Source organism: Tamandua tetradactyla, chromosome 24 (assembly GCF_023851605.1).
Source record: "Tamandua tetradactyla isolate mTamTet1 chromosome 24, mTamTet1.pri, whole genome shotgun sequence".
NCBI classification, from domain to species: Eukaryota; Metazoa; Chordata; class Mammalia; order Pilosa; family Myrmecophagidae; genus Tamandua; species Tamandua tetradactyla.
This window is the reverse complement of record NC_135350.1, coordinates 53805504-53812834: the sequence shown is the minus strand read 5'-3', so window position 1 is coordinate 53812834 and position 7331 is coordinate 53805504.

Genomic DNA, 7331 nt, shown 5'->3' with positions numbered 1-7331 from the left:
AATTAGATGTGGGTAGTAAGGGTGAAGTCTAATATAGGATGTTTTGCTTGTTTTGGTCTGGGTGACAAAATAACCTTAAGTACTATTCACTGAGAAAGATTATAGAACTTTGAAGAAAATTCTTCAAACGATTTTCTATTCATATGCTAATAAAAAATAAATAATATACTAACTTCATTTCATTCATTACTATGAAATGCTAACTTAAAATGGTCACCTCTGACCACTGAACCAAAAGGAGCCATAGTTACTCTCCATTCCTTACCCTACTCTACCACTTTGTTTACAGTATTTATCACCACCTGACATTATATATCAGCTGGTGTTTTAATTGTTGATCTCCCCAGTAGATTGTAAATTCCATAAGGCCTTGGATTTTGTCTCTTTCATCTATTTACCACAAAGGAGATACTCAAAAAATAACAGGTACAGGTACACAGAGCAGGGTCCCAACTAAGTTCTGGTGTGATCAGAGCTTCTGCTGCAGGTGAGAAAGGCATGCCCCGGGAAGGGGCCACAACTAGTATGTGAAGTAGAAGGGGAAAGGGGCAAAGCGGGTGCTGGGAGGAGAGCTCTGCAAATGAAGTCAGGTTGATTCTCCAGGTTCATTTCCAAAGCTCCCTGCAGCCCCTGCCTCTGGGAGATATATATGGTTACTGAGATCAGTACTACCAAATTGCAAGGCTGATTTGGGGCATAGGAATTTCTCATTCTACTGTAGAGACACTGACTTTTTTTAAAGCAGGATTTTAGGTGATGGGTAGGTCAGAAAGTCAGATAGATATAATCGCTATTAACACCCCAAAAACAAAGAAGAAACAGTGAAGGGCCCCACTGGAGATTACTCCCTTGGTCCTCGTCTTGCTCCTCACTGTTGTAGCTGTGACCATGATACCACTCTGTAGAATTTAGGATGATGGTATTTGCAAGTCATAACCCACATGAAATCAGCCAAAAGGTAGAAGCAACCCAAGTGTCCATGAACAGATGAACGGTGTCATGGTTAGGGACAGGTGTCAACTTGGCCAAGTTGTGGTACCTGTTCATCTGATTGGGCAAGCACTGGCCTGTCTGTTGCAATGAGGACATTTCATAGGATTAGGTCATGATCACATCAGCTACATCCACAGCTGATTCCATTTGTAATCAGCCAAAGGGGAGTGTCTTCTGCAATTAGTGATGCTAAATCCAATCATGGGAAGCCTTTTAAGGAGGACTCAGAGGAGACAGGTTGCATTCCTGCTTTGGCTGGTGAGCCTCTCCTGTGGAGTTCGTCCAGGCCATCCATCGGAGTCATCGGCTTTGCAGCCTGCCCTGTGGATTTTGGACTCTGCGTTCCTACGGTCACGTGAGACACTTTCATAAATTTTATATTTGCAAGTGTTTCCTGTTGGTTCTGTTTCTCTAGAGAACCCTAACTAATACAAACGGATAAATAAAATGTAGTAGGACTGGAATCAAGATGGCAGGTTGGAATCAAGATGGCAGAGTGAGATATGTCAGTGCTCTGTCACCCCATTAGAAGATTTGGCCAATCACCAAGAACTGACAGAAACATGTTTCTCAAAGCTCCATTAAACAGTTAACAGGGCAAGTGCCAAATAAAGAGGCTACCTGAAAGCGGTAGAACCTCATAGCACCCTGGCTGGCCCTATCCCAACTCATCAGCTCAGCACTGATACAGTCTACACTCCACTGTGGATCACAGATCCTGGTCCCAAAGGGAGCAGTGTAATCATAACCCTCTTGCACATACTGGGAATATGTGTGTTTGGCCCAATCTGTCTGGTGGTGGGCTGAAGGGCTCATCATCCCAGAACTTGCCTGCATGTAAAGGGCAGCTCCCAGAGCACTCCTACAGAATGCTGCAGGAGAGCAATCAAGTGGCTGCCTGAAGCAAAGGATTGTTGGTTGTAGGTCACAGAATACAGTGCCAGGCTCTGTGAGGAAACTATTTCCTAGGGAAAAGAGGACATATTAAAAAAGGAATATATACCAGAAGCTTTATATCAATGTTAAATTTCTTGAACTTGATAAATGCACTTAAGGTGATTTCATAAGTAGATCTCTTTCTTTCTAGGAAATGTACATGGTAGTATTAAGTGCTCTACAGGCATAACATACAAACTTACACTCAAGTTCTAGAAAATAGATTGACAGGATAAGCAGATGGATGAATGGTCAGGTAGACAGCCTGACAGACAGATATATAGATGGATTGTCAGATCGATAGATGAATAGATAGAATGCTATGGCAAATGTGACAAAATGTTAACATTGTTGGATCTGGGTTTCTGGGGATAGGGGTATGTTAGAGTTCTCTGTGTGGCTTTTGTATTATTTTTGTAACTGTCTTGTAAGTCTAAAAGTATTAAAATAATGAAAAGGTGGTAGAATGGTTTGAAACTTCTTTCTGATTACCAAAAAACCCCATACAGAAATTATGCATCAATAGATACATTGAACTCAGAGCGGCTTTATTCTATTTTGTCCATTTTAGAGCAGAGCACAGTCAATCCCTCATGCATTGTCAGCATTAACCTTTATTTTCCACCCACACATTTCCTCTAGCAAATGTAATCAATTCCTCCTAGAGTGTAGGCTGGCTAAACTCTGGTTTGGGCCCTACCCCAACAGAATACATTTCTGAGTGTTACCTCACCAGGAAGCATATAAGGGATTACCATTATGGTAGAATTTTCCTCAGAATCTAGATTTGCCCTACATTTTTGTTAGACCATAAATGTGGCTTTTGTTTTTTCTTTTTTAACCTTTCTCTTTCAGGGCTATCTGCTCTGACCTACGCCTCGTTGACTCACGTTCTCTTGGGTGAGGCTAGATTTGGAAAGAAACTGCTTGGCTGCTGATAGCCTGCTCAGAGCAGACTGGAACTCTCGCTCAGGTCCCTGTACCCAGCTGGGTTCTGGTAATCCCAGGCCTGATCCCTAACTCCAGAATCATAACCCCCAAATTACCCAAGTTCTTGCTATTAATCTAAAAAGAGAAGGAGAATGGAAAGTTAGTAACCAAAGCCATTTTGTGCACAAGAAGGCAGTCCCAGATAGAGTGTGTTTATTAGGACAATAATGTTGGAAGCAGAGTGTTTTTTCCTCTAAGTAACCAAGAGCTGCAGTGCATCCAAGGGGCTTTTGACCCCTTAAGTACAGGAGTAAAAAGAGAATTTGGGGCTTTTCTATAAGCAGAGTAAGGAAAAGATATAAAAAGCACCACAAGGATTAGAGAGTTTCCAGATTTATTTGAGTAAACATATCTCTTTAAATCTCACTCTAAACCAGAAGTTTTAACCTGAGGTGTATGCATATTTGGGGGGATAGAACTAGGGAATGTTTATAAAACCATGAATACTTTGCCTATTTATTGGTTATATAGGACTCTTACTGTTGAAACGAATGTGTGTTCCCTTCATAAAGGATAAAAACTAATGATCTAAACCACATTTTTCTTCAATGCATGTCATAATATAATTAGTTATTTATTGAAAAGAAGGCTTTATAGTATCAAATGCTATTTTTACTCAAAAAACATATTTAACTAAAATTGTGGACTATTATTGACCTCAGTTTAGCATACCTATATGATGCTGAGCTATTTAGAGCTTTGGTTTTCTAGGTGGAGCATCTGTATCGTGAATTGTTGAAGAACATTAGCTTTCCTGGAACATCCTGTCTTACATCAAAAGGTCTCAGGATCCAAGGTGGAGAGGCTTTCACTGGCCAAAGATGAGAGATGTTGAGCTCAATAAAATTAATAATTGCAAGAAATTAAAACACAACAAATATGTTTAAATCCTAACACTTACATTGATCTAAAAATAAAATTACTTGGCCAGTTTTAGAGGATACAAGATAATTGACTCAGTTTGAAAACTGCTAAATAAAGAGAAACAAGCCTATATACTGCCTTCCCTACACAAATTGAATTGTCAAGTATACAAATGAAGGTGAGAAGTTTTGTCAAATGGTGCAACTGCTGTGGAAGGCAGTTTGGGGGTTCCTCAAAAAGCTGAATATAGAATTGCCATACGACCCGGCAATACCATTGCTAGATATCTACTCAGAGGACTTAAGGGCAAAGACACAAACGGACATTTGCACACCAATGTTTATAGCAGCATTATTTACAATTGCAAAGAGATGGAAACAGCCAAAGTTGTCCATCAACAGACAAGTGGCTACACAAACTGTGGTACATACATATGATGGAATATTATGCAGCTTTAAGACAGAATAAACTTAATGAAGTATGTAACAACATGGATGGACCTTGGAAACATTATGCTGAGTGAGACTAGCCAAAAACTAAAGGACAAATACTGTATGGTCTCACTGATATGAACTGACATTAGTGAATAAACTTGGAATATGTCGTTGGTAACAGAGATCATCAGGAGATAGAAATAGGGTAAGATATTGGGTTATTGGAGCTGAAGGGATACAGACTGTGCAACAGGACTGGATACAAAAACTCAGAAATGGACAGCACAATACTACCTAACTATAATACAATTATGTTAAAACACTGAATGAAGCTTCATATGAGAATGATAGAAGGAGGAGGGCTGGGGACATAAATGAAATCAGAAAGAAAGATAGATGGTAAAGATCAAGATGGTATAATCTAGGAATGCCTAGAGTGTATAATAATAGTGAAATGTACAATGTACAAATTTTTACAATGTTTTTGCATGAGGAAGAACAAAGGAATATCATTATTGCAGGGTGCTGAAAATAGATGGTAATTAATATTTTAAAATGTCACCTTAGGTGTGAGACTAAAGCAAAAAATGTTTATTTGTTACAAAATTTATATTTTGACTAGTGCATTTCCTGATATAACTTATGTAGGTAGTCTGATTGAACGCTGTAAGTACTTGAAATCTCAGGTAGGACATGAGATTTTGTTGGCTTGTCCAGAGTGATGCCCTGATGAATCCCAGAGTAATTCGATCAGTGACTGGAAAAGTATTTGCAAAGCCCCCTTCCGGGAATGGTGAGAATGGGGGGAAATTTAACTTCCCCAAGTTGAATTCTTGATATTCTCACAAGCAGTGTGGACAACCAAAGCTACAGGCTGAGCCTCCAATCTTGGGGTTTGTTCATATGAAACTTAACCCCACAAAGGATAGGCAAGTCTACTTAAAATTTAGGCCTAAGAGTCACCCCCAAGAGAGCCTCTTCTGTTGCTCAGATGTGGCCTCTCTCTCCAGCCAACGTGATGAGCAGTCTCACTACCTAGCCCTCTGTGCGTGGGACATGACTCTCAGGGGTGTGGACCTTCCTGGCAACGTGGGACAGAAATACTGGAATGAGCTGAGACTCAGCATCAAGAGACTGAGAAAAACCCTAGAATGAGCCGAGACTTAGCATCAAGGGATTGAGAGAACCTTCTCGACCAAAGGGGGAAGAGTGAAATGAGACTAAGTGTCAATGGCTGAGAGATTCCAAACAGAGTCGAGAGGTTATCCTGTAGGTTATTCTTACGCATTAAGTATATATCACCTTGTTGTTCAAGATGTAGTGGAGAGGCTGGAGGGAACTGCCTGAAAATGTAGTGCTGTGTTCCAGTAGCCATGTTTCTTAATGATGATTGAACAATGATATAGCTTTCACAATGTGATTCTGTGATTGTGAAAACCTTGTGTCTGATGCTCCTTTTAGCTACTATATCAACAGACGAGTAGAACATATGGAATAAAAATAAATAATAGGGGGAACAAATGTTAAAATAAATTTAGTTTGAAATGCTAGTGATAAATGAAAGTGAGGGGTAAGGGGTATGGTATATATAATCTTTTTTTTCTGTTACTGTTTTATTTCTTTTTCTGTTACTGTTTTATTTCTTTTTCTGTTGTCTTTTTATTTCTTTTTCTAAATCGATACATATGCAACTATGTGATGATATTAAGAATTACTGATTATATATGTAGAATGGAATGATATGTTAATGTTATTTGTTTGTTGTTAATTTTTTAAATTAATAAATAAAAAAAAATTATTCCAACTATTAAGTGAAGAAGTGATGTTAGAATGAGAATATCGCCATTTTGTAACCAATAACAATTTGAGAGATCTGATCATCAGCTGCTACTATCACAAAAATAGACAACTAGATATTACTTCTGATAGAAGTAGCAACACCATGTATCAAAGTCTTGCTAACCATATCAAACTTAAAACTGATCAAATGTCTAGATCCAATTGCCAATTTAAAAAAATACTGAAAACATATGTATGTATTCCAAGACACCAAAGGAATGAACTAAGTAATATCCAGAGAATGAGAAAGTCTAGAGAGGACAAAGGAGGTGGTTTCTGCAAAAAACTGAACCCACACCCACAAAAAATGACACCCCCACCCCCACAGAAAAGAGACTTGACTGAGACACTAACCAACTGCAATGTGTAGCTCTTATATGGATGCTGATACAAAGAAACAAACTATAACTGAAATGTGACATTTTAGAGACAATCAGAGATTTGAACTAGATATTTGCTGATACTAAGAAATTTTAATTAATGTTTTTAGGTATGATAATAGATTGTTGTTATGTTTAATTTCATTTCATTTTGTTTAAAGAGTCCTTCACTTTTAGAGATACATATTGAAATATTTGCAGGTAAAATGATATGATCTCTGGACTTTGCTTCAACAAAATACAAAAGAGTATGGAGTAAATGGGGACAAAGATGAAAACAATTCTACTTACAATTGCTCCAAAAAATCAAATACTTGGGTATAAACTTAACAAAACATTTATGTATAATCTAAAATTACAAAAGGCCAATGAGAGAAAACATAGACCTAAATAAATAGAGTAACATACCATGTTCATGGATTGGAAAATTCAATATAGTAAAGATGTCAATTTTCCCCAAATTTATAAGTTTAATGCAATTTCTATCAAAATCCTAGGAAGGTTTTTGTTTGCTTGCTTGTTTTTTTGGACCTAGACCAATTTATTCTAAAAGTTATATGTAAAGGCAAAGTGATTAGCTAAAACAACTTTGAAAAAGAAGATTTATGGGAGGAATCACTCTAACCAAAGCAGAGTCTTATTATATAGCTACAGTAATCAAGACAGTGTGGTACAGATGGAGGGATAGTCACAGGGATCAATGAAACAGAATGGAGAACTCCGAAATGCTCATACAAAGATGCCCAAGTGATTGACAAAGGTTCAAAAGTATTCAATGGTCCCTGGCGGCATGGGGGATGACCTCCAGGGATGAGTCTGGCCTTGGCGCCCTGGGATCACAATTCCATCCTGACCAAAAGGGGGAAAAGAAATGTAACTAATAAAGTACTGGTGA